The 21,328-nt window shown below is 43.6% G+C and overlaps 1 long non-coding RNA gene across 1 annotated transcript in view; it reads left to right on the top strand.

Annotated features, from left to right (window-relative positions):
* Window positions 1–21,328, top strand: part of LOC119456120 (uncharacterized) — an 84,280-nt gene that overhangs the window by 50,310 nt on the left and 12,642 nt on the right. Inside the window, exon 2 of the long non-coding RNA XR_007467572.1 lies at window positions 5,658–5,811. This is a non-coding gene — a long non-coding RNA (uncharacterized LOC119456120). The remainder of the gene's footprint in view (window positions 1–5,657; window positions 5,812–21,328) is intronic.

Genomic DNA, 21,328 nt, shown 5'->3' with positions numbered 1-21,328 from the left:
ATAAGCAGCATCTTTATGTATGCGGACAATGAAACCGTCTCTTCGTGTTTTATAACGTAAAAGCCCCTTTTCTTTATCCAAACTCAGAGACCAAGATATGATTGTCATGTTAATACTGCACCTTGCATTTCCCTCTCATCTCGCGGTATTCGGAACGTATTTCACGTGCTCTTTTCGTTGCCTGTGATGACGCACGTGGTTTAGTCTAATCAGTGTCTTTTTTTCACGAAAGCTTCTTGCGCGCAAACAAACAAGGACGAAGAAAAGACGCAACACTAGGACAAGCGCTCGTCCTTGTGTTGCTCATTTTCTTTGTCCTTGCTTGTTCGTGCGCGAAAAGTTTTTCAAAAATGAACATGTTCCAACTAGGCCGACTCGCAGTTATGCTTTTTTTCTTGAACGCTGATGGCATGAATATTACTAAACTACTTCCACACACGTCTGCAGGCATCTGACTTCATATTATGGATGAATATTATGGCGCACATTCGGTAGTTGTCAGTCTTGGCGGTCTGAGTGGCAGCAACGCGAAAAGACACGCATGCTGTTTCGAGTGGTCAATCTCACACAGCTGCATCCATACCTCTCGCATATTCGAGCAAGGTGTGCAAAATAACCTCGTCTTCCAAAGTATATCAGAACAAAGACTAAGGTACACATGTAAACAGTCGCTGTTAAATGCCCAATTGATCTAGCCTCGGATATCGATTCAGTGCTAAACGTTGCATGACGTGGTGAGGACCAACGTTACCGTTCAAGCAATAATACCTCGAGAGCCTCACCGGCGATCCTCAAGATTAAAAAAGACAAAAAAAGAAGAAGAAAGAGGGCAAGCTTGGTATTTATGGTCTTGCTGCAGAAAGAAATCTCCTCTTAGTTGATTACTTCCAGACGATTCTGTAACGCGAACGACGGTGAGCATTCGCATTTAACAAATACACCCTGATAATTACGAACCTACCGCCACGCCATTATGACCCGTTTGATATTACCGCAGTGCATATTTTCTGTTTTTCGTCCGCATCAGCCTGTCTTATGTCCACTGCAAGGCGTGGGCATTCCCAGGCATCTTCAATAACATCTGTTTTGCGTCAACCAAGCCCATCATTTGTCCGCAAATTTCCTTATCTCGTCAAAATACCTTTTCCTCTGCCATAATCGACAGCGTTTCCTTCACCTTGGCGCCATTATGTTACTCTTACAAGACCACCGGTTGTATGCGGAATGCATTACATGGCCTGCAAGATTCCATTTTTTTTTCTTTCTCTCTTTTAATCTCAACTCGAGGGTTGGCTAAACCATGCAGTTTAAATCTCTAACCCATACAACCGTCTTCCTTGCGCCTATTATTTTTCGTTGCAACGCTCGGTGCTCAGTTCTTACTTCTTCTAAACCTTTTTTCGTTATCTTCTAAGTTGCAGCCCAATGGGTTAGCGCTGGTAGAATGTTCTGATAAAAAATTACTTTCATTTCCAAGGGTATCGTAAGATGGCCTCTCACGACTTGGGATTGCCTGCCATCCAATTTTTTTTTTTCTAATGACTGCACTAACTGCACCTAAGGGCTAAAACCTCGTGTACTTGGACCGTGGGCCAGTGCCACATGTGCACACCGAGCTACGAAGGCGCTCCTAACTTATCTGCGGGGCACTGGTGTCAACGAGATACTTTAATTCTGCATGTTGTGTCATGTGTGTGTCGCGCTTGAGTTATGTGTCATGTGTCCAGAGTGTATTCATTTCATTTATCATCGCGATCACCTGCAGTAGCATACTAGTATTCCCGCTTTTCCTTATAGAGTCTCTCTCTCTCTCCTTCCTGTCTCTGCCATGCGTACCCGAACACATGCGTACCCGAACCCGTCTCAAGATTTCATAGTCCTGATACAGGTGCGCGCACACTCCCCCCAACTTTCCTCGTGTCTGCTTAGCCTAGATGAATCTACTGTTGTACAGCTACGAGACACTGGCTACCAATCACGAACTCTTCTTCCCTTGCAAGGCCACAAAACATTACCTTAGTTTCGTTTTTGCATATTCTTCTTCAAACCTGCATTTGGACTGCAACAAGTCATGCAACAAGGGTATCATGCAACATGTTCTTGGCGCATGTGTGGCCCGCCGGGCTGCTCATGCGCCAAGAACATGCTGCGTGGTATTTTTCTCGCTGGTTCGCCATGTGCCCGCAGTCTCCAGAACAAGATGGCTGCTCCATACAAGCGCAGCGAAATTCTGGTCTATCCACAGCAATTAATATGCCGGGCGTTTAGTTTTGACGTAAACAGAATATTTAAGAAATCGTGTGACATTTAGCACAAATCTACATATTGAGTTGAAATACTCGAAGAGGTGTACATTACTTTTGCTCAAGATCAATACGCATAATTGACTACTCAACAACATTTCACTAATTATATTTACAACTAATTACTTTAGCGCACGTATGGCAATACACGAATTGAAGCCAGTGATACCACAACAGGCACATCCATTTGGAACGAACTTCGAAACTACCCACAGTTTTGAGATAAGCGCAGTCAAACTTGTCGTAAAAATGCACTGTTGTTCCACGTACTTGTTTAACAAAACGCCTTTTTATGTATTGGAGCTCAAAAGTTACTGGCACACCGATGCATTTCGTAGAAAACTTTGGGAACGCTTAATTTGAAACTAGTGTCATCCTCAGAATTCTTTCGAGGTGGATGTCTTTAAATGTTACCGGCTACGACTCGTCAATTGCAACATGTGGCGTTAAAAGTTAATAACCAGAACTCGTTAATTAGTCAAATATTCACTTTGATTTTTTGTGCAACTAACGTCTGCGTCTGAGAGTAATCATGCTCAAGAAGTAGAATTGTGCTACATGTCATGGCTGATTTTTAAAGATACTGTTATCGATAAAAAATTAGTTGGGGTCCCTTATGTAACAACTAAGACGACTTGAAGGCGAAAGCCCGAGCGCTGCTAACTCAATGACACGACGACTACTTTGTTGCTGAGTCATCTTCCCTCCAAACCCACATTTTGCAAACTCAATTTTGCAAGTCATCTTTATTTCACCAAACTCGGACCATGACTCATCACTTATTTTTGCTGAGTCATCGTCACTTTGGGCACACATTATGCAGTCATTTTGGCAAGCCATCATTTATGAACCAAACTCGGACCATGACTCAGCACTTTTTTGATCAGTCATCATCACTCTGAAACCACAATTTACACTCATTTTTGCAAGTCATCATGTTTTTTTTTTTTTGCAAGTCACTCTTCATATGATTCACCAAACACGAAGCGTGACTCAGCACTATTTTTTTCCCGAGTCCCTCTCACTTGGACCCTCAAATCTCATATATTTTTGCAAGTCACTACCCCACTCCGTAATCCCTTGATTCACTCTTAATTCACACTTGATTCACCTTAACACTGATTGGTTCACCTTCATTCACTCTATCATCACGGTTTTACTTCTATCACACTTGGTTTGTTCTATTACTCAAAATTTCCAATTTTCATAACTCTTCATTCATCCTATCACCACTTGATTCACCTTCATTCACTCATAATTCACTCTCATTTACTCTTCATTATCTTAGCACACTCTATCTCATCATTACCTTTCGTTTGACTCCTATCACTCAACTAAACTCCTTTAATTCTCCTATCACCCAACTAAACCCCTTTAGTTCACCTTCAATTCACTCTTAATTCACCTCTCTGTATACCCATTTTTTATCCTTATCATTACCATCATAACCATACTTACACCCATTACTATAATTAATTCTCGGTTCTTGGCCACTTTTCGGATTTTTTACCCATTTTTTCAATTTGTCATGCTATTATCATAATTAATGTAATGACTATAATGATCACTTATCGATATTTATATTCCTCGTATAATTGCCTATGGACTAATATATAATGTTACGGTATTTGTAATTACATTAAAGAGTTATCGATTTTTTGTACATACTTTCCCGATTTTTGGAACCACTTTCTCGAGGTCACCTCAAAACGAGACATATAGGGCTTTCGCCTTCATAAAACACCCCGTATGTCTCCGTGATATCTTTCTTGAGCCCATGGATTACATGTATACCTGCGTAGTGCCGAAGAATCCTTTTTAGGAAATGATTATGAGAAGTGGACAGCAGTAGCTAGACATTACAAATAAAGCATTGTTCAGACTCGTGAAGTGCTGGGAGCTAATTAAATTCCAAGCTTTGGAAGCACGCGCATAAATTCAGTGACATCGTCAACTCTACAGAGAGAAACAGAGATGGCAAAGCCGTGAGGTCAACTAGACACACGTTTGGTTTGCGACCCTGCACTGGAGAAAGAAGTAACGGTCCGGAAAGAGAGAAATGGGAGAGAGAGAGAGAGAGCGAGTAATAACACCGCACGTACACGTGGTACAGCCCAGCGAAGCGTATAAAGCCACTGAAGCCACTCGATTTCATGAACATACAGCGCACACGTACGGCGGCGAGTAGAAATGCTCCTATAGTGACAAGCCATCGTCTGCGTGCGTGGTGAGTTGGGCTGCTGACTTACAAAGGATTAACAAAAACATACAAGCACGCCACATGTGCGGCGCTGCTCAAGAGCTCGAGCACGAAGTCAAGCTTTTGATTTACGGCTATACGTCTGGAACGCTGAAGCCTCGGTTGCAACTCGAGAATGTTGCACCGAGCTCATTTGTGGCGTACCCGTGGCACACTGAGTTCGTTTCACTGTTGCCGAGCCAAGGACACAAGGTCGGTCGCAAGACCAGACGCAAAAAATAATAATAAATAAATAAAGTTGCGTGGTTGTTGGTCGGCTGCTCGTGACTTTTGATGGCAGGACAAGTTTTCGCTGCGCCTTATTTAAAACAAAGCTCTCTTGCCGTTTCCACACATTAGTTTTAGTACCAGCCACTCATTTTATTCGCGCTGCTCTTCCTGTTCCGTTTTACATTTGCAGGAACGAAATAATGTTGGGACAGTCTTTTCACGCCAACGTACGCAGTACCACCTCCGCCACCTGTAAGCAAACAAACCAGGTTGCACGCTCCTTTTCAGCTCTCCATCGCCCCATCTTTCTCTCTCTAGCTGGACTACATCACATGAGGTTTCTTCTCTTGAGGGAACTGATTGCACGCAAAACTGGAAGTGTTGGACCCATATTGTTTCTCACAATATTACCTAGAAGGAAATCTGACGTCCTCGTCTATGGAAGTTTCCCAACCGTAGCTGTGCCGTCATGTGAATGATGGTATATTGGTATGCGCGGGTTGTGTTGGCTTGTGTTGGCTGGTGTTCAGCCAAACGTGGATATGTGTGCATGATAATGTGCTCCTGAAATAAAATATTCATAAAAGGTTTTCATTCACTCTACATATTTCAATCAAGTTTACTAACCTGCAGTGCATAATCAAGCGACGAAAAGCAAGAACAGATGACAAACTGTCGCTAATCGAGTGCGGACCTTGTAGTCTGTCCTCCCACTTTGGCTATTCCCCGCAACTTTTTGCGTTTTATATAATTGTAATCTAAGCACAAGTACTCATTATTGAATCAAACATGTTGTTGTGTGATATTCAAGTTAATGATGTTAACTTTAAGATCACTTTTGACGTGCTGTTCTATTATGTGACAAACGGAATGGTGCTATCCAGGCGCTCCTTCAAGGTGTCCGGGCTTCCCGAGAACGATGCCAATCCGAAGCCACCCTATCCCGGCATCCCATGCATTCAACGGCGTCGGAGATCCAGTTCTTCCTCTAGGACAAAAAGATAACCGCACAGCTCTCAAGCGCTTCGTGGAACACCGGTAAGTCTCCAGTTATTTGAGAGAATGCGGTCAAGGTGGCCGCTTAAGACCGCCATATGAAAAAGAAGTAAAAATAAAACAAACAAACGGAGAAGTGAGCGGGTGGATGTTCAGTATCAGTTTATTTCACAAAATAAGGTTACATATGTGGATTATACATACATAAAGAGGGAGGGTCTAGAATGAGCGGACAGTAGAGGGGACCTCCCGTTAGTAGTCGCTAAAAAACCTAAATACATGCAGCACCTTACATGACTATTAAAAAAAAGCCTATTGTTGATGTCACTAGTTGACACACACACACACACACAAAAGATTACATTTTCTTCTTCTTTTGGGGGTTTTACGTACCAAAACCAGTTCTAATTATGAGGCACGCCGTAGTGGAGGGCTCCGGATTAATTTTGACCACCTGGGGTTCGTTAACGTGCACTACAACGCAAGCACACGGTTGCTTTTGCATTTCGCCTCCATCAAAATGCCGAAATGCGGCCGCCGCGGCCGGGATTTGATCCCGCGATCTCGCGTGCTCAGCGGCGCAACACTTTAGCTGACTGAGCCACCGCGGCGGGTAAGATTACATTTTAATGACACAAAACAATTGTCAAAAACAGTAATAGGTGGAATATTACATCGAGTGCAAAATTTACGGAGGAAAGATTTGAATCTGTAGAGAGAAATAAACGGGGTGAGAAAGGCAGGGAGTTTAACCGGAAGAGAGAGAGAAACAACTTTATTTTAGTTTAACCGGAAGAGATTCTGCTTTGCTACCCTGCACTGGGGAAGGTAAGGGAAAATGAAAGAGGGAAAAAATAGCGAAGAGATAAAGCAAAGGCATGAAAAAAATATAGAGGAGGTGGGGAACGTCCGTGAGAAATATAGTCTCTCTAATAGGCCACTCGAACGCCAAAGTATCAAGAGTGCCTTGACCGACTTGTGGGGTGACGACAGTATAGGCCGGCGTTCTAGGACTGTCTGCTCCGAAGGCGGCCGGTCGTCAAGACGGGGCAGCGCGGTCGCCATAGTGACTGCCTGTGTGCGCTGTATCGAGGACAATGACAAAGAACGTGTTCAATAGTTTCCTCGTCACCGCAGTGGTCACACGCAGCACTATCTTCCCTTTTGATGGGGAAAGCAAAGGATTTTGTAAAAGCGATGCCAAGCCACAGACGGTAATGTACCGTTGCCTCTGGTCTGGACAGTTCAGGTGGAGCACGAAGTCGAATACAGGAGTCCAGTCGATGCAGACGTGTGCGCTGGAAACTAGGCGTGTTCCACAACGATTGTGTGGCATCGTTTGCAAGCACTCGAAGTTTCTGTAAAAGTCAGATGGCATCTTAGGATGAGATCGTAAGGAATTCTATAGTAATATGACTGAGAAATTGGTAGTGAATTTGTGATAATTAGTTCTAGGTTTTTGGAATAAGTAGCTGTTGTTGGAAACTCATCGGGTGGACGTGGAGGGAGGAAACTGGCTGCTAGTAATTAAAGTGAATGGACTGAGCAATGAAGATGCGTCTGATGTGTTGCTGCTACGTGTGATAATGCGAACTGCCTGATTTTGACTATGTTGCAGCGGAGATAAATGCGTGGAATACGTGTTCGCCCATGACGATACGCAATATTTAATGTACTGTACGTGTGAATAAAAGCGTAGTAAAGGGATAAGAGTGCTTTCACATTAATAGATATTGCGAAGCTTTAGCATTACTTCTAATACCACAAGCTGTCTATTTAGTTATGGTAAAAACATGCGTATCGAATTTTAGGTGTTTATCAAATGGCATGCCAAGGATTAACGCTGTCAGTTGGATAAAGTGTGCTGGAATCAAAGCTTAACCATGGCGTCCTTGAAATAGGCTTTTGCTTAGACTAGAACATTACAAAGCTATGTTTAGTAGCATGAATGTGTAGTCGGTTAAGTCGACAGGCAGTCACAATATTGGCTGTATTGTGTCTGAGCTTAAACAACATAGACCAGAGGAAAGAATGGTGGTATCGTCTACATATAGGACAGACTCGGATGACTTTAGGCACAGGAGGAGGTCACTAACACATATTAAAGATCAATGAGGTCCCAATATATATCCTTGAGATAGACCATTGTTAGTTGTTTTAGGGTGAGAATAGGTGCCAGAAATTGATACCATATACCCATACGTTACGAGACAGGAAGAGAGCGGTGTGGATCAGAGAGCAAACGGGCATAGCGGATATTCTAGTTGACATTAAGAGAAAGAAATAGAGCTGGGCAGACCATGTAATGCGTAGGGTAGATAACCAGTGGGCAATTAGAGTTACAGAATGGGTGCACAGAGAAGGGAAGCGCAGTCGAGGACGGCAGAAAACTAGGTGGGGTGATGAAGTTAGGAAATTCGCAGGCGCAAGTTGGAATCAGTTAGCGCGAGACAGAGGTAGTTGGAGATCGCAGGGAGAGGCCTTCGTCCTGCAGTGGACATAATAGGCTGATCATGATGATGACCCATACTAGCTATCTCGTAAACAGTAAAGAATTCACGCCAGAAGTGGGCCACTTATACCAATGGAGTCTAATTTAGCAAAAAGTATATCATGAACAAGTGAATCAAACGCCTTTGAAAAATAAATTTTTAAAATTGGCCGCCAACCGACCCTGCGAACGTGAATGTCCAGCGAAGCTGTATCAAACACCACACATGGTCGAGCATTGTATTCACGCTGTTCTCCTGGTGTCTTTAATTTCCATGGTCTACCGATGGCAGTCTTAGAATGAACTGAATGAGTTGCTACACGGGTCTCCCTTTCATGTATTAAAGCGTGGTGACGTCACTCAGTATATATACAGATTGTCCCAGCTATCACGCAGCACGATTTAAAAAAAGAGAAACGGCATTATGTGAAGCCAACCTAGTGCGTATTGTTTCCAGTACAGTGAAGTAGCCGCCAGTATTTTTTTTTCGTTACTGAGATTTAATTAATTATTTGTAATTATTTATTTAACTCGAGAAGTACTGTCCTAATTATCAAAGTGTCAATGAGAAAGTTGTAGAGCAACATTAAAAACTCCCCATACAGCTTTATGTTGCTCAATACGTGCTACATAAATGTGTTTTTCCGAGTGTGAAAGAGGTCCACGAATACACGCAGAATTGCCGCACGACTGGCCGCTCGAGGCACTTTGCGTGGATTCGCGGGCTTCTTTCATGCTCGGAAAAACACATGTTTGATAAGCGTGCCCTGTTTATTTGTGGAACAGCGAGTTGGAAGAGTAATTAGGTTTTCATATTTCCCCATGTCTTTCCTGAAGTCGTTGCAATATTTCTGAATGGGTGGCAATTTTATGATTAGTTGGATCTAGCGACTTAAAAGTTCATGCATTTGTAGAATTTAGTGTTAAAGTTAAGGTGATGAAGTTGGAACCATGGAGCTTATTGCGGTGCATAAATCAATTCATGCCACCTGTGCTCCCCACTGTCGCTTAGTCACACGTTCTGTTTGTTAAGCCAAGAACACTTCCGTCTTGACAGGAAGACAGAACAAGGCTCAGAACAAAGAAGTGCAGCTTGAGTCGTGCTGACCCGTTCCGCTAACATAACTTCACGTGCTCAACGAAAAACGCAAGTAGTTTGTTATTGTCCGTTCGCGGTCATGGACGCATGGTTGACCAGCAAGTACGAGCGCGGGCCTGCGAGAGGCGACGATCGACTCTCAAGCCGCATAAACCAACGTCACCCACTCGGCGCAGTGGACCTCCGGCAAGCCTCTTCTGGCTTACCTCCTTGCCTCTACCCATGCTTTGTCTTAGGCGTATCTCTCTTGTTGACTGTTCTAGTGGATTCTCCTGCATTGTTGAGTAATACACTGTAGCCGACTTCCATGACGTAAACATTGCGTTGACCGTCCTACACACACAATGCGCATGGGACCGGTTCCGACAGCGCGTCGAATGCACAAAGGAGCAGCCAGACAAACGTGTAGGTCACAAAGGTAGCGCATACAATCAGCCGAGGCGTCTCTGGCAGAACGACTCAGGCGTCTCCACTGCCAAAAGAGGAGGTCAAGAGGGGCACTCTCATTACACACCGCTCTTGGTGATAATGAAGCGCCGGTAGGCCGTGGCTATAGCTCTCGCCGCTGGCCTGCTGCTGGTGGGGTGAATTCGTGCGTGCGATGTCGCCGCCGCGCGAGCGCGCGTACCGACAACATTTTGCCTATTCAGCCGGCCGCACTGGCTCGGTGGCTATACGACGTTCTTTGCTGTGCACGAGGTCGCGAGATCACGTGATCGACTCCCGGCCAAGGTGCCCGCGGTGGCCGCATGTCGAGTGGGACAGAATGCCAAGGCGCTCGTGTGCTTAGATTCAGGTGCGAGATAAACAATCACAGGTGGCCAAAATTTACCCCCCCGAGTTCTCCACTTAGGCCTCTCTCAAAACCCTTCAGTTGCTTCGGGGCGGTAAACGACGTCAGTCAACCAACCTTTTGTACACGATAAATGTCGAGTGTTTGAACCGAAATCTGACGTAGTCTGCTTAATTTAACCCTCAACTTCGAAGCTCCAAGAAACAGAGACATTGAAGAGACAGCGTTTCAACTGCCTGTTGCTATAGTTGCGACCAAACTGAACTCGTTTCAGGCGAGCTTTTAGAGTGGGATCACCCAGCGTTGTCATGTTTACTTAACACTGTGCGATCGCTCCGCTTTGAACCCGGCCCGAGTGTGCTCTCTGTGGATACAGGTGAAACCAGACATCTCATGATACGTATTTCAGTCATGGTAATAGCGTGGTTATCAAGCCGCGCAAGATAAAAGTGCCGACGATGGTCGACACTGTGCCCTAAAGACGTGGTATAGGGAGGTTCGTATGATTACTTCTTTACTTGGGAGTACCACCGTTTTCCCCCCTGTCAACCACCTTTTGTCTTTTGGCGCTTTCATTTGTTCTTTTATTATTATAGCCAGCCCTTCAGAGCCTGCTGTCAAGCTTACGTCATGGAACCTACGGAAATGTCTGTTTTTACGCGAAGTTCAGTGCAAGGAAGAGAAATACTTATCTGAGAAACCTATGAGTTCTCGCGAAAGCATTCGCTGTGTTTACACGCCGAGAGAAAGGGAGATACACGCATCACGTTCATCGTTTATTTGGATTAATTGTGAGGATATCCGCAATTTAGAATACGAATCTAATAGTATTTGCTGTTCGATACGTATCCGATTCAAGAATTCACGATTCGAAGCTGTCCCATACTCGTTTCTGTTGCAATAACTTTACAGGGGCAAAGAGCGACGCAAGTTCAGGCTTCTACAAATAATTCTGGCACAGGAGAACCGCAGTCCTTGCCCAGACACACCAGTTCCTGGGCGTAGCTATTGCTTCTGCGCAACAGTTTTCAGTCATTAAATCAGTATTCCTCACTTGATGCAGCCTACGAATTCTTATTGTCTCGATTTATGCAGCACAATTTATTATTTCGTCATTCTCAGCATGTTTGCCTTCCTTTAAAAATGTTATAGTAGTTCTCATAGCTCCTTCAACGAACAAAACACTCAACTACGTGCATGTGGTCACATGGTGCTCCTTTCTTTCATTATTTTCATTCACGCAGTGCACCAGATACAAACGCATTTCACATGTTATTCATGTACGAGCTCCGCATTTGACCTAACATCCAGCTGCATGTTAACCACATTTTGATGCATCAGATAATGTAAACAAGCTTTTTCTTTCCAAACGGACTCCACGCAATTTCAATATTTCACACTGTTTAGAAATTGGAAATACTCGATACTCCAATGGAAGTTCGAAGGTCTTTTTTTTCTCGTATGTTCATATTCGACTCGATTCAGAAAATGTTCGCTATTCGACCACACCTACCGTTTATTCTTGCAGTATCACGAATGTCTCGCAACTGGTATTTAGACGACCTAAGTTGGTGTTTCTCAATTGCAATGACCTTAATAAATTCGTAGTGTGGTGCAGCAAGTGCGCCTCCCTGCGATTTGTGCGTCTGGAATCTGCTTACTGTACAGCGAACCAGTATTGTACTGCGATTATTGTAGAGCGAACGAGTGGGACGCAGCCAAAATATGGAAGTGGGTGGCCCCATATGCTGTGAGGATTGCCCCGAGAGATAAATTCCCGGGCTAGTCTAACCTCTGCGGTGACATATAAAAGATAAATTGATATTATGTGTCCTGAATTTTGACATACAGTTCTTCGGTACGGAAGCGGATTCGGCCCCTTTGTCTACAAGATTTCGTATTCCACACGGTATTTTTATCGTTATTATTATTATTGTGCTGCCAGGATCATCAGATAACTGTTTCAAATATTTATATGAGTCCACAAGTTGGAATATTTCCATGCGAAAGATCGCCATGAAACGTCGCTCTCATTCATCCCAGAGTGCTGAGGGGTGGCTTGCACGAACATTTATTAACGAAAATAATGACGAATTCAAGAACGCGTTCCCATATATATATATATATATATATATATATATATATATAGAGAGAGAGAGAGAGACGACTCCTATTCCGCACTAGAACGCGTTCTTAAATTCGTTATTGTTTTCGTCATTAAATGTGCGTGCAAACCGCCCCAGGAGACAGCATTGCGCGGGATAGTCCCAACGTCCGCGGTGTGTATGAGTGTGTGTGCAAGTATGCGAGCAAGCATACGTGCGTGCGTGTGCGTGTTGGAGTGTGAACGCTCACCTTTACTCACTCCTTAATTTACTCGTCTGCTCTATAGAGCACAACCTCGCGCATGCGACGTCGACGAATTAAGTAATTAAGGTGTTCACAGCTCGCACACTAGGCACGAGTAGCACTCAACGGGCGTTTCGCTAAATGGATCGCTTGTTTCAGGGAAACAGCGGCTTGCTTTTGATCTCTGCTTTCATAATTCCTGCTTCATGGTGCTGTGAAGGTGTTATATGTGATGTTACGCGCCGCTGAGCCCTTCTTATACAATCGGGGAAGCATGTTTTGGCGCTATTAATAACCAGAGGGATTGTATAAACGGAGTAATGATGGGACAGACAAGAACGCACGAATCCTTTCAAGTCAGTAATAAACAGCGTATAGCGCACTTACAACGCAAGCTTCTGCTCATAAAGGAGTCAGTGTCTACGCAAGAATACTAAGTGTTCCAGCAAGCCTCTCGCACACCAGATGAAGTACCCTGGAATTTTTCAAAAGCCAGTTGACCTGAAACTAAGAATGTACTAAACGCTGCTTTGTTTGTTGCTGCTATGTATATACAACAGCCATTTGGGATTGCATGCCTTGCGAATGTAACATCTGCCCTTGACAGAAAAATATATTTCATCCTCCTCACCTCCTCTCCTTAGAGTATAGTCTGCAAATTGAAACACTTCTGTTATCCATTCATATGCCAGCCGAGGATAAATGCTTTCCGCCTCACATGCAGCCAACCAAATACAATTATGCGACTTCCGTTTCGTTCACTGTCTTCTGATACGAGAGCGTTTCTTATTAACGGTGTTTCTAATGCACATTTATTGTGTGATTTCTGCGCTAGACTTGCGTTCACTTTCTTCGTCGTTCCCCCTGCACACTGCTGCACCTACGAAACATAACTAAAACGTGCAGAAAGAGATACGCGGATCCTTCGCACTATTGCGCCAGTACAATCAGAACTTGTGTGCGTCAGCTATGTGGTGCCAGTAAACGATTTTTATTGTGCGTGCGAATTGAAGCACGATTACAGATATATCTCTTGCTTCCCTTCGCGTTCTCTGTAGCACCATCACGAACCGCTCGCCTCGACTCCACTTCTTTCGCGTGCCCACGCTGAATGCTTCGTCCGGCGCGATGTGGCTACTTATGCGCGGTTACCTTTCATTACCTCCAGCTCCTCTACTAAGCGCAAAACCTTCTTCAGCGGTGTGCTGGATGCTGATTTAATCCAATCGGCGTTAGCAGTGCTTGGTGCAGTTGTATAAAATAGTGGCTCTTATCCGGAAGACCTATTATGTAGCAGAGGACGTGGTGGCCGTTAGTCAGCACTGCATAAGCCTCACCAGTTCTAATCTCACTAAGGCCAAAATTCAAGGGGCACTTAGTTATCCCTACGTGGATGAATGCGAAAGCACTGCGACCGCAAAAGGTCGATGGTTCGACTCCCTCCGAAGGTTGTGGGTTCGAGTGCCCTTAATTGACTCTATCTTATTTAACTCTGTCTTAATTAACTTCGTCTTAACTGACGCTAAAGGTCCTGGGTTCCACACCCACCAATGGTCGTGTGTTCAAGTGCCGTAATGAACTATATCTTAATTAAACCTGCTTTAATTAACTTCGCCTTAATTAATTTCGCCTGTTATTCACTATGCCTTAATTAACGTGATCAACTGCATCGATTGGCTCACTTGGGTTCCCTTGACTTCTTGGACCATCGTGTGATCACAACAACGCCGACTACGCCGGATTTTCCGCCTCATGAGCCATATAATGCGTTCGCATTAATAACATTCCAGGCAATGCCTGATAATTCCTCAAAGAGTCCTGCTAAGCTAGCCTCGCTAGAGGGGGTTCGCGTGTTGAACGTTGCCAAGTTGAGTTTCCAATGGCGGCCTGTCCGAATCCAGAGATTCTTAGCACCCTCTGCCGCGTCGCAGGTCTGACCGCCGCCTTGGTCAGGTGCTCCGCAGCCGGGCGACTGAAGGCCGTGGGTTAATTGCTGGGGTCGTGAGGGAGGTAGTGGGCGAATACTGCACCAGGGAGGCCAATTCCTGTTCTGGTGAGGGAGGTCTTCTAGATAAGACAGAACACGGGGTAGGAGTTCTAATCCACAATAAAATAGCCGGAAACATTGATAAATTCTACAGCATTAATAAGAGGGTAGCAGTCGTCGTAATAAAGCTGAATAGGAGGTATAGAATAAAGGTAATACAAACCTACGCTGCAACCTCCGTTTACGATGATGAAGTAATAGGACAGTTTTATGAAGATTTTGAATTAGCAATGAGAAAGGGGTGCAAACTCAGTATAGCGCACTCATGGACGACTACAATGCAAAAGTGGGGGAAAAAGCAGCCTGGGGAACAAGCAATTGGCAACTACGACATCGGTTCTAGGAACACTAGAGGAGAGGTGCTGGTAGAATTCGCGGAAATGAATGGGGTCCGAATAAGGAATACCTTCTTCAGAAAGCACAGTAGCAGGAAGTGGACCTAGAAAAGCCCTAATGAAGAAACAAGAAATGAAATAGATTTCATACTCATACTCTCTGCCGATCACAGCATAGTGCAGGATGTAGAAGTGTTAGGTAGGGTAAACTGCAGTGACCATAGGTTAGTGAGGTCTAGGATTTCTCTCATTCTGAGAAGAAAAATAGTAAACAGGCCAATCTTGACGAAGTAGTGATGATGATGATGATCCTCTGTACAAATGGCGCATACCCACCGTGGGGGATCGGTCAAGAATTGGGCGGTTTGTAGAAAATGGATAAAAAAAAGTTTATAAAAAAAGGTGAGTACTGCTCGTTGTTAAAATTAATTATTATAACTGACTGTTTTAGAAAGGCAGCGGATTCCAATCAAGGATAAAGTTTTGCATGGCACTGCAAACAGTTCTGGGGCTGTACCCCAACGTGGAAGCTCCAAACGAAAGCAAGACGGGGACGTTCATGCTGAGGCCAAGCTTCTTTATACGGACCTCGACCACCTTTTTTCTTACTGAGGAGAATCGTCGGCAAGCAAGGAGAAAATGATCAATAGTTTCTGGTTCGCCGCATTGTATACACAAAGGAGATGCCACCAAGCCAGCCGTATAGCTATAGAAATTTAGTGTCGCAGTAAGGGTAAAAGCGGACGAATTCAGGCTGGTGCTCGCAAACAAACATGCAGCTTTAGAACAGAAAGATGAAGATAGCATAGAGGTAATAAATGAAACCGTAGCTAGGCTGATCTCAGAAGTAGCAATCGAAGTAGGGAGGTAAGGCACCAAGGCAACCAGTAGGCAAGCTCTCCCAAGTAACAAATGACCTAATAAAGAAACGACAAAGCATGAAAGTGCCCAACTCAAGAGATCAGATAGAATTCGCTGAACTGTCAAAACTGATCAACAAGAAGAAAGTAAGGGATATTCGATATTATAACGTGGAAAAGATTGAGGAAGCAGTAAAATGTGGACGCAGCACGAAGTCAGTGAGAAGAAAACTTGGCATAGGACAAGGCAAGATGTATGCACTGAAAGATAAGCAGGGTAATATCATCAGCAATTTCGATGATGCAGTAAACACATCAAAAGAATTATACAGGGTGATCAAAGTTAAGTTGACAGGCTTTTTTTTTTTTTTAATTAGGCGCTGAGACGTACTTGAGGACCACCTCTACAGTAGGGTTCTGTGGCGAGGGGGACAGCAAAGTGAGATGATAATTATCACTGTTAGCAGTGCAAAACAAAAATAGAATAATTAGCTTTTGACTGGCTGAGTAAGCAGGCACATTTGTATTGAAAAGTTAGAGGCAGTCGTGTTTCTACAAAGTTTCACTTGGCAGAATTCTTCTAGCGTATCCGTGCTTTGAGATATTGAACCTTGAAGTTTAATAGCCGTTCGCATGATTACGCATGCAAGACAGTGACGACCGGCGCAAAGCTCCTCCCTTATGTGACGGGTCCTTTTGCGTACGGCGTTTAGTCTGACAACGGGGAGCAGGCATAGGCAAAAATGATAACTGCCCCCTTTTCACTCTCGGCTGGCGTAATCGCGAAGCGCAGAAGTCGGAACCGCTATCAAAACACGGTACCGCGCAGCCTGTAACGATGGTAGCTTCTGTTATACCGAGATAAGGCAGGAGCTTTGCGCCGGTTGTCACTGTCTTGCGTGCGTAATCATGCGAACGGCTATTAAACTTCGCAGTTCGAGATTACTTTCAAAAGTGTGCATACGCAATTTCTCGCGCCTTCAAGCGTACCAGAGGGCTGGAAGAATTCGAACATTATAATAATAAATAAGAAGCAAGACGTTAAAGAATTGAACTATTATAGGCCCATTAGCTTGCTTTAAGTATTGTATAAAATATTCACCAAGATAATTTACGACAGAATTATGGTAAGACATGACTTCAATCAACCAAGAGAACAGGCTGTGTTCAGGAAGAAATATTCTACAATGAATTATATCCATGTCATCCATCAGGTAATCGAGAAATCTGTGGGGTACAATCAACCTCGCTGTATGGCTTTCATAGATTATGAAAAAAAGCATTTGATTCAGTAGAGACACCAGCAGTCATAAAGGCATTACGTAATCAAGGTGTACAGGAGGCATACGTGAATATCCTGGGAAATATCTACAAAGATTCCACGGCTACCTTGGTTCTTCACAAGAAAAGCAGAAATTTACCTATGAAGAAAGGGGTCAAATAAAGAAACACAATCGCTCCAATGCTATTCACTGCATGCTTAGAGGAAGTATTCAAGCTGTTAGACTAAGAAGGCTTAGGAGTGAGGATCAACGGCGAATATCTCAGCAACCTTTGGTTTGCAGATGGCATTGTCCTGTAAAGCAACCCTGGGGACGTAGTTACAACAAATGATTGAGGACCTTAAACAACCGAGAAAGTGTAAGAGTGGGGTTGAAGATTATTATGCAGAAGACAAAAAAATTTTGTCGGCCCTTCGACTCCGTGAAGATGGTTAACTAGCGAAGCTGAAACGTGCGGCCCCGGTGTTTATCACTGGGTTAATCCCGAGGGTTCATTAATATATTTCTCAATCACGAAGTTACACACATTTTCGGCTGCGACGGAGAGAATGACGTCACTGACGGTATGTGCACAGTTCGCCATTGTCGCTTGCGTTCGATGTCTCGAGTTTGCTCGGCGGCGTGGTTAGCAGCATGCGCCCACCATTGCCGCTTGCGATTCTTCGAAATATAAATTGCTTCAAAATTAAATATTTCCTTTGCGTAAGACAATGAATGGCTCATACCCCCTTAAGCAATGGCTCACACCGCGGCCTCTCCATTACGACGACAGAACAGAAGTGAAATTCCGCGCTGGAATGATGAGCGGCAACGCAGCCAGCTGCGGAAGAAGACGACGACGCTCGAGCCAATGCTGATGATGATAGTTTTTTGTACACAGGCGATTTCGGCTAGCCATATACGATTTCGCCTACACATATAAAGCTTCGCTTTAGTAATGTTCAATAGTCTGACAAGGCAATAGAATTCAGGATCTCCAGTCAGCCTCTGGAGTCTATACATGAGTACATTGTTTCATCTGTTCGCTTCTTGCTGTCTGCTGCCTTCTGGTAATTATCACAGTAAATGTTTCGTAAACTTCACAACTAAAGCCGACGGACCTACCCTGTTTCATGAATAAGGTATTGTTATATAAATTTTATATTAAGTATAGATATACCATGAGATATTAATATTATTCTTTATTACATTACTAGCAATACGACAGGGAACCTGATCAGGAAGTAACACAACATAATAGCGAGGCCTACCCAGTGGATGGTTGTATGCGAGAGTGTGGGGACTACAAGTTAACGAAAGACCATGAGAGCACCAAGAGTAGGCGGCTGTTTCATACCAATGACAGCATGTCATGACCTATCATTTATGTTCGTCATACACTCTTGTTATACTATGCCAATTTTGGTACCTACAAAGTTAACGAAACGACCATCAGAGCACCAAGACATATGCGGCTGTTTCGTGTCCTACATGACACGCATGTCATGACCTATCATTTACGTTCGTCATACACTCTTGTCATACTATGCCAATTTTGGTACCTACAAAGATAACGAAACGATCATAAGAGCACCAAGACGTATTCCGCTGTTTCATGATCTACATGGCACACATGTCATGACGTATCATTTATGTTCGTCATACACCCTTGTCCTACTATGCCAATTTTGGTACATACCAACTTAACGAAACGACCATGAGAGCACCAAGACGTAGGCGGCTAGATAGATAGATAGATAGATAGATAGATAGATAGATAGATAGATAGATAGATAGATAGATAGATAGATAGATAGATAGATAGATAGATAGATAGATAGATAGATAGATAGATAGATAGATAGATAGATAGATAGATAGATAGATAGATAGATAGATAGATAGATAGATAGATAGATAGATAGATAGATAGATAGATAGATAGATAGATAGATAGATAGATAGTGGCCCTATAGATAAGATAGATAGATAGATATGCAAGTAGATAGATAGATAGATAGATAGATAGATACTCTCGAACTGGCAAATGTTCGCCAAGAAATGCTTCGCATTCAAAAATGGGTTGTAGTGCTTACGGCAATCATTACCAAATCCTTACTGGGAGCTTACCATTGTCGTTAAAAAGAAAAGTATACAGTCACTGCATTCTACCGGTGCTGTGGGTCAGAAACTTGGAGGTGAACAAAGAAGCTCAAGAACAAGTTAAGGACCGCGCAAAGAGCGATGGAACGAAAAGTGTTAGGCATAACGTTAAGAGACATTGAAAGCCCGGCCCACGCGGCGCTTGCCAAAAACAATCTCGGATATTGGGTAGTTCAACTTGCCGCATCATCTGTGGCTTTCGTTTGTCCTTTTCTTTCCATTTTAGCTACCTGCCTTTATTTCTTTTTTGAAACCAAGCAATACCCTCCTTTAATTTTGGGCGAAGAATAATTGTTGCCGCTGTGCAGGCAGTTAAATTACGCATTTTTGCACTGATTTCTGCATTATTCCTCTAATATTCTACCCATACGGCGCTGTCGCGACCGCCGCATGGCCCGAGTACATATCACGATTTCTGCGATCATAGCTTTGTTCTTGCCTAGATCATCTGTCTTTCTGTGCGCAAAGTTTACTATCTGTGACTGCGCAACATGTTTATTTGTCTTGTTTGACGCATTATATACAGTGATGTTTGCTTAAATACGTAGATTTATTGCAGACTTACACGTATATTTAAATATCTTGTTGAGAGGTTTTGTGTATACAAGCAGTGAACTTTGTTTCCAGAGACTCTTTTACCTTTAACGAGTTGTATCTTCGCATTTGTAGATTCCATTCTATCTTCGCGTTTCTAATGTATATTTTGCATAACTCCTACTTTTTATTTGTACTCACTGTTGCGAGTATAATATCGATGTAATTACAATACACGACCGGTAACAGCTGCTCCTGCGCAATCTATTGTAACGAGGGACAGCGTCATTGAGGTTTTTTCCTGACCGTTGCATATGTGCAAAAATGTAAACAAAGTTCTTCAATGACAAAGATTTATCAAAATATTTGTCCTCAACTTATTCATTTCATGGCCTTTACCTTTTTCATATCAGCTGCATGCACTGCTTTGCTGGTTTCGAACTGATGTAGCTGTAAAGTTCGTGTGATATTTTCTTTACTTATTAAATAGACAAAAAATAAAAAGCGCGGAAGAATTGATATCAGTCATTTCTGCCACTATTTTTAGGAGATACGAATGTATTATGTTATGAAGAAATACATATTTTAGTTGACAGTGCGTAGCGTTCAATAATTCGTTGGCAGCATCTAATATACAATGGTATTGGCAATGGCAATGCAGGTGTTATTCATGTATTTGATCCCTCGACAAATTCTATAAGGAGGAGAACGCGCTGCAACCTTAGCCCCCCCCCCCCTTCCGCGAACAAAATTTCTGGCTACGCCACTGCTGGACAGGCCATGTAACGCCTAGAGTATATAACCGGTGGGCCATTAGTCTTACAGAATGCGTGCCAAGGGAAAGTAAGCGCAGTCGAGGATGACAGATAACTAGGTGGGGGCATGAAATTAGGAAATTTGCAGGCGCAAGCTTGAATCAGCTAGCGCAATACAGGGGTAAGTGGAGATCGCAGGGAGAGGCCTTCGTCCTGCAGTGTACACAGGACAAATAGGATGATGATAAAATGCTGTGAGTCAACGGTCTTCTGTTTATTTCAGCGAGCGTGCCACCCACCACAACTGCCGTGCGCGGTGATTATGAGTATGTACAGACGAAAAAGGTGTATAGTGTACACGCAGCACTTACAATTATATACATTTCTTCTAATACGAACGCATGACAGTTCTTTGGAGTCTCTTTCGCTGATACTGGATACATATATGCATAGTCGAGTTCCATAAACACGTTGATGGTTGTTTCGACTTCACCTTTAACGAGTCAGAGTCTATATAAAAATGTACCCGTGCATTTTAGTGAACAAACGGATGTCATTATTTCGAACTTGGACTGGTCTAGCTGAAACACGTCGGATCGCTTTTTCAAGCTCTACTGGTGGCGCCAAAATCTATTACGTTGAAACAAGCGTAGAAATGCACTATAAGCGTTGGCATCACAGAACACCTCAGAAAATGTTTTGTCCAACTAAAGTGTGGCAGCGTCGGTGTGCCAGGCAGGCTAGGTCCAGCTAATTTGTCGGTCGTCAATAGGCAGGCCCGTTTCGGGCACAGTCGGCACGAAAGAATACGTGACCGCCGAAGACGACGTTAGAATGCTATTGACGTGCTACTGACCGACGAAGCCAACAC

This window comes from Dermacentor silvarum, chromosome 6 (genome assembly GCF_013339745.2).
Source record: "Dermacentor silvarum isolate Dsil-2018 chromosome 6, BIME_Dsil_1.4, whole genome shotgun sequence".
In the NCBI taxonomy this organism is placed as follows: Eukaryota; Metazoa; Arthropoda; class Arachnida; order Ixodida; family Ixodidae; genus Dermacentor; species Dermacentor silvarum.
This window is presented reverse-complemented; position numbering and strand designations above follow the sequence as displayed.